We start from the raw sequence: 18638 nt of genomic DNA, 5'->3' as shown, positions 1-18638 counted from the left end.
GAAGGTTCTGTGCAAAATTGCAGACAATCAGGTAGATAGGAACTGAGTAAATATGTAAAAGGGAGGGATTGTTAGTGGGTATGGGGCGGGGGGCGAATGCAGATAGAATGATGGGTTCCAGTGCAGGGAGGTGGGGGGGGGGGTGGGGGGGATGGAAGGGAAGTCTGTGAGTTGAGCGGCTCTGGGAACAAAGGTGGTTCTCCTCCTCTGTGCTGTCGTCCTGAGTGGAGTCACTCAAACTCCAGGAACAGACCATGGGAGGGGTCCTGCAGCCGGGACAGCGGAGCCGTCGTCCTGAGGGGAGTCACTCAAACTCCATGAACAGACCATGGGAGGGGTCCTGCAGAATCCTGCACGCTGCTCTTAGAGTTTGCTGCTCCCTCAGGGATGAAAGTGCTCTGACCGGGAGTCCGATGATCTTAGAGCAGACTTTCCCTATGTTGTGCAGGCGGGTCCTGTGCTGCAGACTTGTGGAGTGATACCAGCAGACGATGGAAAAACAGAGGACACTCAATGAAGGAGTAGTCATGAGGTGTTCATTGTTGGACTCAATGCCTCATTATGCTGTAAATCTTTCAAAATACCTGAACTGAATCATTCATGACTTGAGAGTCACGAGACTCATGTCCTTCTTCCATATGCTGGTTAAGTGGAGAATCTGCTCTCACTGGTGAGCTAAAACTAGGAATGACATTTGGGGCAGCGTGTCGAGTCGGTGTCCAGCCCAGCCTCCATGCGGCTGTGACTCGCATGCTCTCCCTGTGTGCGGCTGTGACTCGCATGCTCTCCCTGTGTGCGGCTGTCACTGGCATGCTCTCCCTGTGTGCGGCTGTGACTCGCATGCTCTCCCTGTGTGCGGCTGTGACTCGCATGCTCTCCCTGTGTGCGGCTGTGACTCGCATGCTCTCCCTCCGTGCGGCTGTGACTCGCATGCTCTCCCTCCGTGCGGCTGTGACTCGCATGCTCTCCCTCCGTGCGGCTGTGACTCGCATGCTCTCCCTCCGTGCGGCTGTGACTTGCATGCTCTCCCTGTGTGCGGCTGTGACTCGCATGCTCCCCCTTTGTTTTCCCCGCCTTCCTCCATGTATCCCAAGGCGCGTAGATGAACTGCTGCTCCTACATTGCCACCGGTGTGCCAATGCACTCAGCACCACCTAATATTACCCGGAATACATTATATTTACCAATGTTGACCAACAATTTGCCAAAATGCACATGTTCTGCACCCCGAAGTCTTGGGTTGATGCCCCATCAATCAATGTATCACCAGCCATATAAACTGCACAAGCACTTTTCATACCTGACTAAACAAACATAACAGGAATGTCTACAGCTAAAATCACGACTATTAAAACAAGAGCGCTTACCTACAGTAATACAGAAACATTAAGCTCAACGTAAACTCAAAGTAAACTATTAATTGAAGCTGTAATCTTTCTGGTGTTAATTCAAGCCAGCTTCCCATGACTGATAACACAAGGCTGGTTTGCTATGGGAACCAGAGCAGATTGTCTCCTTTGAACCTGAGACACTTTCTTCTTATTCCTGTCTTACACACGTCGTCACCTGCTGTCCAGGTGTCGGCTCTGATGAACTGTTTCAGCCTCCTGTCCTACTGGACCAGAATCAAAGTAATTAATCATTTGCACTTATTCATTATCTATTTACCAACTGAATGGTGAAAATACAGTTGAGGTATTAATGATGCGAATGTGATGAGTATTCCTGCAGTATAGGGCCTCTAAGCCTCAGTCCTGTTTTTACACAGTATTTATCCACCCTGTCTGTTACATGCATTTCAGTGAGAAGAATAATGTACAAATACTATGGAAAATATCATAATGCTTATGACTACAGAATACAGTCCCATCATGAAACAAATACAGAAAGTCCTACACTTCCTATATACAGCATAATATTTGGCTCAGTCTCAGTTGTGTGTAAAACTAGTAGTTTCACACATGATATTCTGAGCTGAAACCACAAAAGAAATTCCCAGAATGAAGAGAAGCCACAGCTTTAAACATAAAACGGAGGAAAGACTGTTTCGGGAAACCCTAAAGATTTAAAAACATGTGCCAGTCAGAATCATCTGCAGCCACAAAGTGCAGGACGCCTCTCTAATGTCCTCCGGAGGCTCCTCGGAGCCCAGCGTCGTCGCGCGGAGATGAGCCGCAATCTCGGCGACAAATCCCGCTACTCTGCCGCACAGCACGGAGATGTCTGTGGAATTTAAAAATGGGACTTCAAACTGCTTAGTCCACTGGCCCTCTCCTGTTCACACATACATCTCTCTGCTCACTGGTGTTCTCGGAAAAAATTAAAGTATGAGGCCTTTTTTACTTAAAATTCAGAATCAAAGGCTGCAAACTGAAGTCATCAAAAAGAAGGTACTGAAATAGGACTTGTGCGTCTTGCCAATAAACCAGCAGGAAGTACATATAAACCCTATATTATACATAACTGAGTTCTGCCTCTAGAAACCTATTTAATGTTAAACAGGAGAACACAGCAATGCAGCATGTCGAATAAAAAATGTCTGGAGAAATATTTTCAATGCAGTGTAATTTGGGGTGGTGTGCACCTCAGCTAGTTATCGACCTATACCTGTGTCATGAAGGTCATGGGTTCGAATCCCATACTGGTAGACTAATCACACCACCGGGCCTTAACCCTAACCACTAAGGGGTGCAGAGTGCTGTCATGCTACAAGCATTTCTTACTTGTGTGTTGCTCTAAATAAAAGTGTCTTCTCGAGCCGGTCCTTGGGGACCCCCAGATAGTCCACGTTTTAGCTCCTCCCCCCCCCCCCCCCCAGCTCCCAGCAGACCTGAACCAAACAATCAAGAACACAGAAAACTTGGTACAGGTGTGCAGGGAGATGAAAGGGAGCAAAACCGTGGACTGGGGTCCCCGAGGACTGGGCTGGGAGACACTGCTCTAGATATATATAACATGGATTTTATATCATGAAGGATTAACTGCATGAAAAGGTGAAAAAAAGCAATGAGTGCAAATACAAAGCTAACTAACCATTTGTTACAACAAATGATACAAGTTGGTCTACAAAGTGCAATAGTAGCTAATTATGCTCTTTCGAAATCTGTGGTGGGACACTTAAAAAACACAAAATCCCAGTTTTCTTTTCTAATGATTCTCCTCCTCCTTTTTTTCCTTCCTTTTTTTTTACCATCAAACAGCTTGCATATGAACACAGCTGAGCAAATGAAAATGAAACTAACAAATATCTGAATTTATTCTTTTTTCTCATCTGTTTGTTTTTAATTAATGAAAGTCAAAAGGTTTACACCAAGGCAGAAGGATTTAATTTTAAATTGCTTTCAAGATTGCAGCTCTGTTTGAACTATCAGGCTAAACCGTCACCCTCAAAAATTTGTCATGGTTCCCAAGACAAACTCGGTGACATCATGACAGTTGGCTCACTATCCAAAGTCACATGACTCATGTAGGCATTTCACTGCATTTTACACTTTATAGACTTTGCTGTTTTAAGATGACATCCCAGAAATTCATGGAACAGAAATATAGTATCAACTAATATAAACATTGACAGAATAAAATGCAAACATAAAAAGGTTAAGGCTGTATGATTAAATCTCTAGTGGACAGATTTGTAAGATATGACAAGACTTACACAATTAAAGCAACTGTGGAGACCCAGAATTTATTGCAATATTTTTAAAAAGATAGAATAATAAACACATGTAAAATATGGATTTGTACACTGAATAATGTAGTGTTTGCTTTGCCTGCGTGCTGCGACCTACTTTAAGACACCTAAGCATCTACTTTGTCTGCAGCCTTTGCCTCAAAACGCAGAGGATCAAGCATATTTCAAGCATGTCTGTGCACTGGGATGTCGCTCTACATGGAGAAGGAAGGTCTTTCTTCCACTGGCCTCTTTCTGCCGACTAAGGGGCCAAGGGCAGAGGTGCGAGGCAAAAAAAAACACGCCATGACTTATGGGAGACAAGTCACTGACAGGGACAATCAGAACACAAACAAGACAGCATTAAAAACATTCACAGCTCTGTGCAAAATGCACTGCCGTAATCGCCTCCCCCCACACCGATTTGTTGATTGAAATTCTAAGGTAGAGCTTTAAAAAAAAAATAAAAAATAAAAAATAAAAAAAGTCTCTCATTCCAAGGTCTTGCTCTTTGTGTTTCAAATACCCTTCATGGATGAACCCGCTGCCTTCCTTCTCAAATCCTATTACCTTGTCACGACTCTGTGTGCCGCTGCAGTTTGCTTCATTATACATCGCAATCTCAGCGTGAGACGCCTCCGTTTTAAAGTTTAAACATAAAACAAAATTACCATCTGCACTTGATAAAAAGATGGTGTTTATCTTAAAGCCATGACAGAATAATTGTGAAGCTTCTCGCAGATCCATTAACCAGAACAATGCTCCTGACATTTTGCAGGAAAGGCCAAAACACCCACCTCTAATGGCACCTCTCTCATTGGCCAGAAGCGGGCTGACGGCCGAAGCTGCTTCCATCGTCCCGGGGAAACGTGCAAATTAACTAGATGCTTCAAATATCTGCAGATTAAAATCTCATGGTTGCTGGGCAGTTAATCTGCATTGTCATTATGCCAATAACCCCAGAATAGTACATGGACCTTATTTATTAACGGGATACATTTCTGCTTCCCATCCAGTAGCAAAGGTCATATTCTAAGTAAGATGTGATGATATTCTTTCAAGCAGAGAGCAATATATTTTGTACAAGTTATCTACAAGTTCCTGTAACATAAGACTAATAATATATAAGGCAGTTATACATAAATATACATACATTAGTAATTCGTAACTACTAATAAAAATAATCTCTTCTGTTTCACATCCACTCCCCCAAAAGTGAAATATTATTTTGGATTAAATTTTTATGGCATGGTTAGGTGCATTTTATATTAATTTGGCCAACACTCATCCGGAAGAATCTGGAGAGTGACTTTGGCAAAACATAACAAAATACTTGTACACAGAGGTGAAGTTCAGGTACAGAAAGTACTAATCCAGACGAAGGTTTTCTTTCAGCCAGCCAGTTGAGTATAAAGAGTCACAGTACTCAACTGGTTTTGTACTTTCTGGACCTGAACTTTCCACCTCTGCTTGTAAACAACAATGTAAAACACAACAACAAACTATGCAGGATCCAGACTAAGAACTTCAGTAATGACTCATGTTAAGCAGCTTACCCCAAACTGTCTTATATGTATAAAAGGGGTCACAGAGTCACTATATCGAGAAGATTCAATTCATCCAGCACTGATTTTATTGTATTTCAGTCTTGGTCTACATATTTCTCCAGAGGCATCCTATGGTTGAGTACTGTATGACTAGGAGCAGCTGTGTGTAGCACCTTTGCTCTTCAGCATCTAGGGTTCCAAGAAAAGTCTCTGGTCTCCAACCATAAACATTGAAAATAGCACAGATTCAAAAAAAAGTACGACGTTTCTCTAAAGAGCTTAGTAGGCATTTTCGCCTGAGTGCACACCATACATTAACAGAGCACAGCTGGGCCGAAACAATATTGAATTAAATACTTTTCCCAAGAGTGAATCAGCAGGCCCCCCTCCAGGGAGCAGGAGACCTTCTCTTCACATCACTGGAAGCCAGCATTGCCATCTTCAGCCCATGCGTTCCCGGGGCCCCCGGCGCAGGGGGGCCAACGTCACGCTGTGACTGTATCGAATGGAAGGGAGAAGCCCTTAGAGCTGAAGCGGCTGGATACGGCGCCTTCGACCGGAAGAGCCTGAGCAGACTCTCACTTCAATAACAATCCGAGAAGGACGGCGTCACAAAGACCTGTCCTCATCCGGGGTCTGAGAGCTGAACTCCACCAGAAGCACTTTCAATAACCAACGGTTTCGGCTTTTTAATTACACAATAAAAGGCAGCATGTTAAAGAATTATGGCATGACTGGCGGATGCTCTATGCATAAAGGTTCACCATATATTTGATCAGGGTGTAGCGTGTCTTCTGAACAACAGTAAGTTACAGTAACTGGAAGCTGGCAGACAGGACCAGAAAAGTGACAATGGAGGAACATCTCTGTCACAAGCACTTCTTTGGAGGACGGCAGTGAGGAATCTGTCGTGGTGTTTCTGTACAAGTGAAGCAGAGCAGGAAAAGTTGCCCAGGGACAGTCACTAAACACAAAGACGTGAACATCTCTGCATCAAAAGGAATTTATACATTCATATATTCCTGAATGGGTGATAAATAATAAACCAGTTGCTGCTTCTTTATGTGTGTGATTGCAGAAGGCAGTTTAGCATGTGTTTTGTTTCATACACGCAGAAATATTGTTTCCTGGTTAAAGAATAATAATGACATTTTGTTATTTTGACAAAGATTATTGTTTATTTTCTACTGTGATGCTGAATGTAACATGCCAGCACTTAACCTTGAAATAAGGAACTGAAACAAACAGCTGGACAACTAAACTGGATTTTAATTCTCGTATTAGAGTACAGAGGTACAGGTTCAGTAAAGCTGCAACAAATATACATTTAATTGCCACAGGAGGGCTACAGTTTACCTTCCAGCTTGGAGGCACAAAATACTTCATAGGGCTATTAAAATACAGCTATTGTCAAAAAACACACTCAGAAGTCACTGTTTTATAAGCAGAACCTGCTACCATTAAAACCGACCGACAGAGCCTTTCAAAAACATACATGCATTTTTATATTCCAAATTTAAGTTCTGTCATCACAGGGACACAGTCTGCCACAAACATTTCTCTGAATACTTCAATTCCAATATAGACAATTAGGACAAAACACACAAGACATCCTTTCATCTGGACTGAATTCCCTTGACTAAACTGGGAAGACAGATTTACAACGCATGAGATGCACCAAAGCAAACTAAATACCCTCTTTTGTGGACAAAGAATCTTTTGACTTTTCTTGTCTTCAGATATTTGGGCAAGAGGTTGCAGAATCTTCTGGAATTTGTACAGCATTATCCATTTCATCATGTTCTTTGTTATATACTGCAATCAATTTAGAAATACAATTTCCCACAGCCATAGCCATAACTTTTGGACTATGGGAGGGAACCGGAACACCCAGAGAGACCCGGAACACGCAGAGGGAACCGGAACACCCAGAGAAAACTGGCAAACAGGGAGAACACGAGGATTCCATGCCGAGGCAGGATTCACACAAACAAAGACATATACTCCCAAGGATGCAAGAAAAAAAAGAACAGGAAAATGTCTTTTGGGAAATGCATTTAACAAATTCTCACCAATGAGTAACAGATAAGACAACCTTTGTTCAACACTAGTTTAGCAAATCCAAAGGTATAAAATAATGATCTTTCACAAGTGGTACATACTAATCCAGCAAAATACCGGCACCATGTACCACTGCATTGTATACATTTACAGCATAAGTCATATAAAAAAACTCCTAAAACACAAACCGAGAATGATGTCGCTTAAACTTTACCTTGCTAGAGTACAGAATGTAAGGAGGTAAGAATAGGAATCAGCACAGATACTCCAGGTGTGGAAAAGCCATAATAAGCCATATAATGACATTCTGATGCAATCAAACCAAAACGAATACTCCATTAAACAAAATCTTTGCAAAAGAAAAAAGTCCTGGCTGGTGGCACAAAACCACACACACACACATACAGAGGTGTGTGGGGACTCTCCATTCATTTGTATGGGAAAAACTCTAATCCCAACATGACGACCTTAATCCCTACCCAGCCCTAACCTTAACCATAAGTAACCAAACAAAATACGAGACTTTTTTTATTTTTCGTTTTTTGATTGCATTCACAGATCTTTGTGGGGACCTGAAAAATGGTCCCCACAATAAAAATAATATTGTGGGGGACACAATGTAATATAAACATAACCCTAACCCCACACACACACACACACATTTTTGTATTCATATCTTAGTGGGAACCATCCATTCATTTCTATGGGAAAAACTCCCAACAGTGACAACCCTAACCGCTACCCAGCCCTAACATTAACCATAATTAACCAAACAAAATACAAGTTTTTTCCTTTAAGTCACTGATTTTTTGAAAGCTAATTTTCCCCTTGTGGGGGCCAAAAAAATAGTCCCCACAACATTAGAATAACAGGTTTTTATCACATTATGGGGACATATGATCCCCACAATGTAATATATACATAACCTACATACACACATGCACACACAAATAAGTGAGAGCACTGTGTTCTGGCTTACAATGATTGATTTTGATTAATGATGATAAATTGCATACTGTGATTTTTCAACAGCACCCATTATAACCATTATTGCATGTTTTTACGAAGCGAGTCAAGGTTAAGTGTGGTTCTCCAACAGGGCCACTTTTGGGACTTGAAGCAACTTTCGGTGTAATCACCATGCAGCCGGGTGCACCAGTGATCAAGACGAATAACCGCAATAGTATGGTTTGGTAATAACATTTGGTAGATCAGACTAGAGTGGACCAGAATTAAATGTCGCAGCTGCGTTTCGCCTTCCTGTTACGGGGGGACGCCACTTGCCAAGGGAAGAGCAAAACAATGGGGAGAATATCCTCAAGTGAACAAAACCCTCTTAAACCTAATTAAACACTTCTATTTTTAGGCTTTCTGAAGGAAAAAGAACTGTACAGTTAAATGGGGCTCATAAGACCCCAGCACCGGAAAGGGCATCTCTCATACTTCTTTATTTCTACATTAATCTCAATTAAGAGCCAGCTGACAGGTCTTTGTAGTGAAATAACAAATTAAAATATTCTTGTCCACCTCACATACTGTTTCAGTTAGGTTATGTTTACTTTATTAAATTATTATTATTATTTATTTATTATTATTAATAATAATAATAATAATAATAATAATAAGGATATTAGGATTTACTTACACTCTAAATAAATTCACAACATTAACAAGAAAATATTTGGTCTTTTTAACTCCATTCTTCAGAACACCTGAATTCCTTCATATGTTCATAATTCATTCTTCAGTTATATTTTTATCTTTACTCACACAGGTAACAGCTGACACTGTCACCACGGGTTAAAATAAGCCCCCCCCCCCAGCTTTCACACCCAGAAATCAAGACAGAGCCCTAGTTTGTAACCCGCCGCAGGGAGTGCGGGACGAGGAGTAAAGAAAGTGGAAAACCAGCAACGTAAAGCAGGATATGCATGGGTCGAGTTACTCACAAGAAATGTAAGAGCAGGCGCCGTGCCCCAGCACACAAGCTCCGCCCCATCGAGACCTCGACCTCGGAGAAAAGATCAATGCAGAGCCCCAAAGCAGCCGGTTAACTCTGGCCAAAGCAGAGGAAATTCAGCCGATCCCATCCCAGAAATTCAGAAAGTTAATACTGAGCCCTAAGCTGTAAACGGCATGATGACGGCTCACCAATCACTGTAAGGCGGATTCGGAGCCAGATTACACCTGAGTGCACGGCCATCCACGGAGGCTCCCAAATCAGACAACAGACAGCCGAAAGGCTCATGCATTCATTTCACAAACTCCCTTCCTTCGAATGCAATCATCCTCAGAATTCAAGGTTACAGAGACGTAGCTTGAAGAACATCATTCAGACGGTTATGAAATACTTAATATCAGACTAATTGTAATTCTGCAGAAAGTGTATCATTAAAATTTGCCTGCACAAACCAGTGCTCTTCTGATCTTTGTGCCAAAACTTCTGGAAAACTGGTAAATGAAAGACAAGTGTCAGTCAAGCGAAACCTGGGTTTCAAGTAAGCGACTGCTCTCCTAAAACCGCAGCCTTTCTGTAAGCCATGAGCAGTGCCTGTATTTAGGAAATCCAAGGTGGGTGGTATTACTGTGCTCACTGCATGATTTAACCCCATGAGAGTTAGGTTAAACCCATCAGTGATTGACAGAGCAAAACAATCCCACACACCTTTCGGTCTGAAAGCCTCTCTTTATATAGAGGATTTCAGTGTTTTCTATTATCTAACGATCAGCTTTCAGTCTCTTCATAAGATAGCACTTCACAACTAAACCTGTGTTATCTCCTGGATGCAATTTTTAATCAGATACAGTACTTCAAAGAGTAATGATAGTCATTACAAATTTAAGGCGACATATAGGAGTAAACAGAATTAAATTTTATATGGAAGGTTAAAAAAAAATCAAAGTACATTTTATTGTCAGTTCCACATATACAGCTCTGAAAAAAATTAAAGATAACTCTCTATATATATATATTTTTTTTTATCTGCATTTTTAAATCCTGGTTTGATCCTGGTTCTGCTGGCAGAGGCTACGCTGAGCAGCAGGACGCTTCCAGGTCCAAAATGTCTAAGACAGCAGAACACAAGAACAAGGTGAAGCAGGAGACACTGGGAATGACCAGAAACCAGTCAGTTAAAGGCCGGAAGCAACATTCTAATGCCAGAGATGACCGTCAACTTATCCAACAGTTTCTCATGAATTGGAAGATGATATCATGTGACCTTCAAAAGGAATGGGAAACATTAAGTGCAGGTGTGAGGTGCACTGATAGGTCAGTTTGCATCAGGGCCCTAGAAGCAGGACTGAAGTCCCATAAAGAAAGGAAGAAACCCTTCATTAGTCAATGGAGTCCTACACTGAGGTGACATCATTCTCATTTGTCATAGTGCAAACAGGAAAGCAGCAAAATTGACTTTTTTTCTAAATAAAATTGATATGTATGTATGTATGTATGTATGTATGTATGTATGTATGTATGTATGTATGTATGTATGTATATATATATATATATATATATAGATCTATAGGCCCCCCTGTGACTCTGAATAGGAGAAGCAGGTACGAAATATGGATGGATGGATGGATATCGATGTGTTGGAAAGTGAATCGCTCATACAGTACAAGTTGCATAAAACACCTCACAAGATTATGCATCCCAATCTCAACATAAACGGACAGATTAAATAGCAGGGTTTATATTAATCAGTGCACTCGTCTCAAGAAGATCCTCAAGACCATCAAATCCACAAAACAACACAACATCTTAGTGATAAATTAAGGGTTAGAGTTTGGATTCATTTAAATTGTAGATATACTCCAGGGCTGAGGGACTAAAGGCGCCGTTTTATCTCTCACCCTTGACACTTCCTTCCACATTTGTTCCGGTTAGAATGATGCTTGAGTGATCATTTCCTGGCCATTTAAAATCCCTTTAAACAAAATTTCTGCCATATAAAAAACACTGCAATGCTATCTACAGTTGTCAGCCCTTTCATGCTTGCAAAATAGCTAGAATATAATACACCATGTCGGGAACCAATTTGGAAAAAAATGTACTTTCTCGAATGTGTTCTCATCCATCCACGGGATAAGAAAAAAAAGTGTGTGACTTTAGTGGTTAATGCCTTAAAGACTTACATACTGTACCAAAACACTCTGGAACTCATGAGTCTCCACAGCTTCGGTAATGTGTTGAAAAATCAAACTGCACTGTTTACTTTTACAAACCAGCGGAGTGCTGCCTGAAAGCGGATGCTATCCCAGCAGCACTGAATCCACTGACACTGGGCATTTGTCTTTATTTGCAGCTCCATACTCTGTAGTGTTTGCAGCCTGGGCAGCAGTGATAGGCTCAGGGAAGAGCTCTTCAAAGCCTTCACAGCTCTATAAAGGTAACCTTGCATGGGGTAAACGTGGGCCTGCATTCCGCTTCCCAGGGTCCTCGTCTCTACACACATTCCTGCTACACGTTTCTAGCAAGTTAGCACACCTGGGGACCACGCTTAGGAGGATGAAGTAACACCAAGCCAGACCAAGACCCTAACACCTTGATCAAGCCGCTTCCAGGACACTGAAAAGATAACAGTGTCCATATGCCAAAAGAAATCACTGTTTACTAAGCTTGCATTCTTCACTGCAAAAACAACCATTCGGTTCTCAATTGAATAGAGACACCATGGCTGATTAATGATGTACACAGGGAAGGGTTGGGGATCGGCCATATATAAATTATTATTAATACTTTATATATATACACGTCATATATGAAACACATAACATACTGTATAACGCATTCACTACTTATGTCATTACCAAGATAAAAATTGATCCTATCTTGTATGCCCTCAGAGATTCCAAATCAGAAGGTGCGCTTGTAGAATGTTACTGCCATTGTTCAGTATACAGAATGTTACTTCCTCTGTGTCTTTATAGATAATTACCTATTTAGTCCCCATACCAAATATTTCAGCTGGGCGATGCTTTTATCGATTTAGAAATGTGGACCTCTGACATTTTTAAATATTTATTTATTCATTCATTCATAAAAATATACTTCTTTAAAATGTGGATGCTAAGCAAATTGTGCTTCATCAAAAACCAATGATACTTCATGCAGCAACACAGACAAATATCACTTTTCCCAATACCCATCGGCTGCGACTGTCAATTTAACATCATTTCCAGAATGGGGACCAACTTACTGTACACAACACGAGTACTAACTTTCAGTGGGTATAAGACACAGCTGATGTCACACTGCTGACGTGATACCAAATTAACCAAAGTGTGCTGCAACGACTTGGAAATAGAAAAAAAAAAAACTATCAACTGGGTTTCTTGGAAACTAGTGGGCGATGCAACACAGCAGGCTATGGATCTGTGCCCATGCCATGGTTGTGGGTTCAAATCCCAAGGTCAACCGAGTAATCATACCACTATTGAGCCCTTGAGCAGGATTCGTGACACCAGCCGCTGGCGGGACGCTGGCTTGTCCCTGCTCTCTGATCTTCATTTGTACGTCACTTTGAATAAAAGTGTCGACTAAATGAAAAAACGTAATGAAAAGTAATGCGGTGTAATTTATTCAGGATGTTCCAGGGTAAACGTACACGATACCCAATACATTCCACATGGTACATATGCTGAAAAAATACTCAAACATAGCAAAGAATGCATTTCCCACCTTCGAGCAATTAGCAGGCTGGACCTGCTCCATCCACAGCAACTGCTGCTAATTGTCCCATCTTGGCCAAAGCGGCTGCAACATGACCCTTGCTGTGTGACATGCCGCATGAGAGCCTTGTAATGTAAGTGGCTGCCTTCATTTGATACAATCTCATTAAACCCAGGGTACAAGTTTTGATTGTCTGATGAGCTACATTCGTAGAGTCGTGCTAACAGACTGACAAATGCAGACCTTTTTTTTTTTTTTTTTATAACCGGCTCATCCATTCTCTCTGCATTCAGCTTAGAAGTTACTGAGTCCTCTTAGTTTAAAGGGAACAGTTAAGGTAATAATCCAATCCAATTTACTCTCTACACAAATGTGTAGGATTTGAATGGTGTTTGTCCTACAGTGAGTTAGTGCCCCAAACTGGGTTATTCCCTGCCTTGCACTTCTGCTCTGAACCCCCACAAACCTGCATAGAACAAGAAATGGATATAGAAAATAAATGGATGGATGGATGGATGGATGGACAGACATACAGGATTTTAAAGGTTTTGCTGATTAGACTACAGCAGGTAGCATTTTGCTGTTGTGCACACTCTCTTAAACAAATATCAATAAAACAAGAGCTCACCCTAAATACCTAGTGGTTGAGCTTGCAAATGCAATCCCACTTGCAGCTGTAAGCAGCATTCAGCTTAACCTATTTATTTACTTACAATCGTCTACAATCAACGGAGGCTTCTTACAAGAGATTTTTAGCCACCTAAACAGCCATCTGTTTAAATAAAGCAGTTTCCTCTGAAGTCCTCAAAACAAGGTGCATTTGAACCTGCAATCATTCACGAGTCAAGCATCAACAACGAAAACACACAGAATCACCAGGATGGCCTGCTATCCATTTACATTTTTTTAAGTTAATTCTCAATATCAGTGCTCCAAAGAAACAAAAATGGTTCCTTCCATACTTATGCACCTGCAAATAGTCTAACATTTGACTTGTAGAACTCCTGATACAATTCCTAGAATGAGATTAAAATAATGCATGACACAAGGAGAAAGCCAAAATAATGGCGGACTTCAGACTGTAACTACCCATGATTCCTTGTAATGTCAGTTTTGAATTCTCTGGCTTTGACAGACTCTTGGGGTGTGCTGTGCTGCTGAAGGCCTTCCCTCTCAGTCGTTGCTGCTCCACAACTAGCCTATAAAACTGTCTGTTCGACTCTTCATGCCATGATATGACACCAGATTGAAACATGACACCCAAGTACCAACAGCAAGCGGCACTGACAGATGTGACTATTAAAATTCCACTTTAAGGATGTTTCTCAGCTGCTGGATCAAAATAAATCCCATCATAAATCCATATTGTAAAAGGAAAAGAAACATGAATTGGGCACTTTATTTATACGCATGAATACATATCGACTGCTAGAAAGTATACTGACAGAACAACACACTCATATGTGAAGCATTTGAGATAAGATTTTAAGTAACACGGGTGTCAACCTTCAGTAACTTTTACGTTACATATTTGAAAAAAAGTATATCATATGTAACACAAAATTTTATGCATGAGTATCTCAGCACTCAAAACCCATTTTTCCATCGGAGCATCAGGATTATCGCCACACTAACCCTAGACGTATTACTGAGAGTGGTGCTGAGTAATAGACATTAACGGCATCCCAAACGGCGATGTATTGCCTTAAATCATTTTATAAGCACTTTCAGAAATTAATAGATGCAATGGCTACTGAAAGATGGAAATAATAAATTAATGTGAGTGGATAGTTATAGTGTGCAACAGCGGCTGGGATTAAATTCGGTGCGTCAGAAACGGAGCCGTAACTGCTCCCCGACCACCCAGATTAGATAACCGCAGACAGGGACGGCTGTACTGATGCTGGGGAATATCAGACAGAATGACAGATGTTCGGATTACACCCCGGCCCTCAGGCCTCGTCTGGCTTTACTGATGGAAACCCAAATTTGACTAAATTGATAAATACTTATTGTAATGATGGGGCCAAAAAAAAAAAAAAACACGTTCATTTTAAACAACAACAAAAAAAGAGAAAATGTGACCGAAACGTAACCGTAAATTTATTTGAAACATCAGTTGTTTTAAAATATAGACGTTGGTATTTAGCGATCCTATAATCTGTGTATTAAAAACATCCGACGAATATGGGATCGGTTACTGCCCGCTGTATCCTCCTATTAACAAATTCAGCACGATAATGTGATGGGCACTGTAAGAGTGCAGGATTATTAAACATCTGCACAGATCTATGTCTACGCAGTCACCCTGACAGAGAGCCGGAAAGATAAATCCAAAAGGAAAAAAGTCTTCAGAGAGCCCAGGTAATTGCTCTGATCAAAATGTGACTACAGCATTTAATTACCTTCAGCCCAGCACAGCATATACACTGTGCCACATCAGAGATTTTGTGTGCAGAGTACAAGCATTCACATAGCGTTTCAGTCCATCAAAAATAATTTACCGAAATCCATTTGACTTCCATGCCTATTGTCGCGGATTTGCTCACAACACTTACGAGCACATGTGCTGTTTGCCATCTGAAAACCACGTCAAATAAACTTGCAATCAACAGCGAACAAGTACGGCAACTATGCACATATAACTATTATATACATCAAAAACATTATCGGCAGGATTTGGCACACAGATGCACATTGCATTTTCCATTCCGATTAGTTATACGTGATATAAAAAAAAGCACAACTCTTTACAAGCGTAAAATAAATAGCCTACATACTGACATGAACAAAATACTACATCATTGAGAACTAGGCTACTACGACTAACACTAATAACGGTACTAACAATAAATGTCCTTTGTCCAATAATCCCTGCCTTTAAAGACGTTCAGACGTGTTAATTGCATTTATAGCGCGTCTTCTAAAGGCAGCTTTCAATTGTGATGCGTTAATAACTGACCGTGCTGTCACTATATAAAGAGTCAGAGATCACTTATGCCCGTATTCAACATAGTATATAATAATGCAGCAGGTTACTTACAATGTCCACATATCTTTTTCGCAACAAGCAAAAACGAAAAAAAAGAAAGAAAAAAAGAAAGACAGAAGAAAACAGGCAGTGTATATGGGGTTGTTAAACGCGACTGTATCCGGCGCTGGGAAGTAGAGACGTACTTACAGCGATACATCAGCTTGATTCTCCGCTCCGGAGCAAAACACGCGCAAGATTCCCGGCGAGTCCCGGCTCCTCCGCACCAAACAGCCGCGCGAAACGTGCCCTCCAGAGCCGCCCGTGCAGCCGCGATACAGCGGGGCGATTCTCTCGGCTATGATGCGATGCTGCGCTACTAGACGCTGAACAGCTGTGTCCTCGCCCACATTAAGCAGGAAGTGCGATGGCTGTCCTCCATGCCATCAAACGCACGTCCGCGTCCGAAGCCGACGCTCTCAGCCGACTGCGCTGGGCACGAGGCGGGCGGGCGGGCGCTCGCCGCCCCTTTCGGGCCACCTGCTGGCACATGTTCATTATAAAATCTTTAGGTGCCTTTTTACTTAGCTAGAGGAGCTTCGGATGCCGCTTTACGTGGCTTATAAATTAGACGAAGTAAATATGTAAAGCAGGACAGCTGCTTTTCCTTCTAATGTACATTTTTTTCCTGTTGTTTGTCATTCTTGTCAAAGCTTAGGCCATAACGAAGAAAGTGTTTTAATAACTAAGAAGCTAACGTTTCTTTTTAATCCTGCATGAAATGTGATTAAGACTGATAACTGAATCAATGCATTCGTCAAGCCCGACGCTGATTCTTGTTAGTTTTGTTTGTCGCAGCTGTTATGCAATTTGTGTTAAGTTTGCGGTCATGTTGAATGCAAACACCAACAATTTTGCACATATTTTTTCCCCTTAATTGCATACTTGTAGTCCAATTAGTTCATTAGTTCACCCGTTGAAGCTGAGAGTGACGTAAGGAACTCCACGTTACTGACGAGTTAACTTTGGGTTTGTTAGGGGGACATCGCCACGTGCGCCGGTGGGTGACGGTCACCGTGAGCTCACGCTCCTCTGATCCTTCACTACTGTGACACTCCCATGACACGATTCACCAAGCACTGCAGTGTGACCATACATATTTGCCTAGTTTGCAGTTACCCCCGTCAACAAACGGGAACGGATAGCGATGGGAACAATAACGCGCTATACTTTCTCTCTCCGTCGTTTCTCCGGCCCTTTTCTCTCAGCCGGCGACACTTCAGCTCAGCTAAGATGAACATCCCACTTTATATGGTTCTAATATTTATTGCAGTTGTTCTAAACCACCCTACATATTCAATCATAAAATAGTTATGCCCATCCATAGTCGTAAATCCACTAGATGGCATCAAGTTTACAAGTAAGACAAGGTCAAACCCTGCAAATTTTGGGGTGGTCCTTGTGGTATCAGCCAACACATTTAAATACTGTAAGATTCCTTATTTTGCCATGGAAATTGTAATTATTTCACTGTAAAGGAAATTGAATTAAATGAATAATTCTCCTTTGACTAATGAATGCAACCTTTGATCCTTTATTTTTTTTCTTTATCTTTATTTAAGCCTTAATTACAGTAAGTAGGATTTAAGAAAATCTACTGCTTTTAAAACAGTCAATGGGAAAAGGCGATAATTAAGGAGTAACTTAATTAAATTCTCAGGGTGGTTCCATCATAGACAGAGGAATAAAGTCATCAAATTCCGCAGCCTGAATTTACCAAGCTTGCATTAAAAATAATAATAATAATAATAATAAGTATAATAATATAAACAACAGCAATAATGATTTAGTTTAATGTTCAGAGTCTCGCAACAAGAACGGACAAACAACAAACAGCATATTTTCAGTGTTTCATGAGATATATAATATTTCAAAGCTGAAACAACTTCAAAGGATAAATTAAAGTATGCAGCACATTACAAGGAAATAAATGCTTTCATGCTTAAGAATGCATTTAAATAAGGATTAAGGACTGAAGAGCATCTATCAATTAGTTTATTTTCCTTGGAGACATTTACAATGAATGAATAAATAGCACAGAGGAGTGATAAAACCTGCCGCCAACATGTGCTCTCAGTGTGGAAACCCCACACTGCTCCGTCTGAGGTATGTGCTCCCAGTGTGGAAACCCCACACTGCTCCGCCTGAGGTATGTGGTCTCAGTGTGGAAACCCCACACTGCTCCGTCTGAGGTATGTGCTCCCAGTGTGGAAACCCCACACTGCTCCCTCTGAGGTATGTGCTCCCAGTGTGGAAACCCCACACTGCTCCGTCTGAGGTATGTGCTCCCAGTGTGGAAACCCCACACTGCTCCGCCTGAGGTATGTGGTCTCAGTGTGGAAACCCCACACTGCTCCGTCTGAGGTATGTGCTCCCAGTGTGGAAACCCCACACTGCTCCGCCTGAGGTATGTGGTCTCAGTGTGGAAACCCCACACTGCTCCGTCTGAGGTATGTGCTCCCAGTGTGGAAACCCCACACTGCTCCGCCTGAGGTATGTGCTCCCAGTGTGGAAACCCCACACTGCTCCGTCTGAGGTATGTGGTCTCAGTGTGGAAACCCCACACTGCTCCGCCTGAGGTATGTGGTCTCAGTGTGGAAACCCCACACTGCTCCGCCTGAGGTATGTGCTCCCAGTGTGGAAACCCCACACTGC

The 18638-nt window shown here is 41.6% G+C and overlaps 1 protein-coding gene across 2 annotated transcripts in view; it reads right to left on the bottom strand.

The window, feature by feature from the left end:
- The window catches only part of LOC111834582 (contactin-4-like), a 141927-nt gene extending 125498 nt beyond the window's left edge, over nucleotides 1-16429 (bottom strand). Inside the window, exon 1 of one of the 2 annotated variants that reach the window (XM_023794052.2) lies at nucleotides 16134-16429. The gene's annotated coding sequence lies outside the window, so the exon portion shown is untranslated. Of the gene's footprint in view, nucleotides 1-15995; nucleotides 16077-16133 lie in introns of those variants that run through there. The other variant, XM_023794053.2, reaches the window with a different exon arrangement.
- Nucleotides 16430-18638: the final 2209 nt, after the last annotated feature.

Source organism: Paramormyrops kingsleyae, chromosome 8 (genome assembly GCF_048594095.1).
Source record: "Paramormyrops kingsleyae isolate MSU_618 chromosome 8, PKINGS_0.4, whole genome shotgun sequence".
Taxonomy (NCBI): domain Eukaryota; kingdom Metazoa; phylum Chordata; class Actinopteri; order Osteoglossiformes; family Mormyridae; genus Paramormyrops; species Paramormyrops kingsleyae.
The sequence above is the reverse complement of the archived record's forward strand: the minus strand, read 5'-3'. Positions and strand labels throughout refer to the sequence as shown.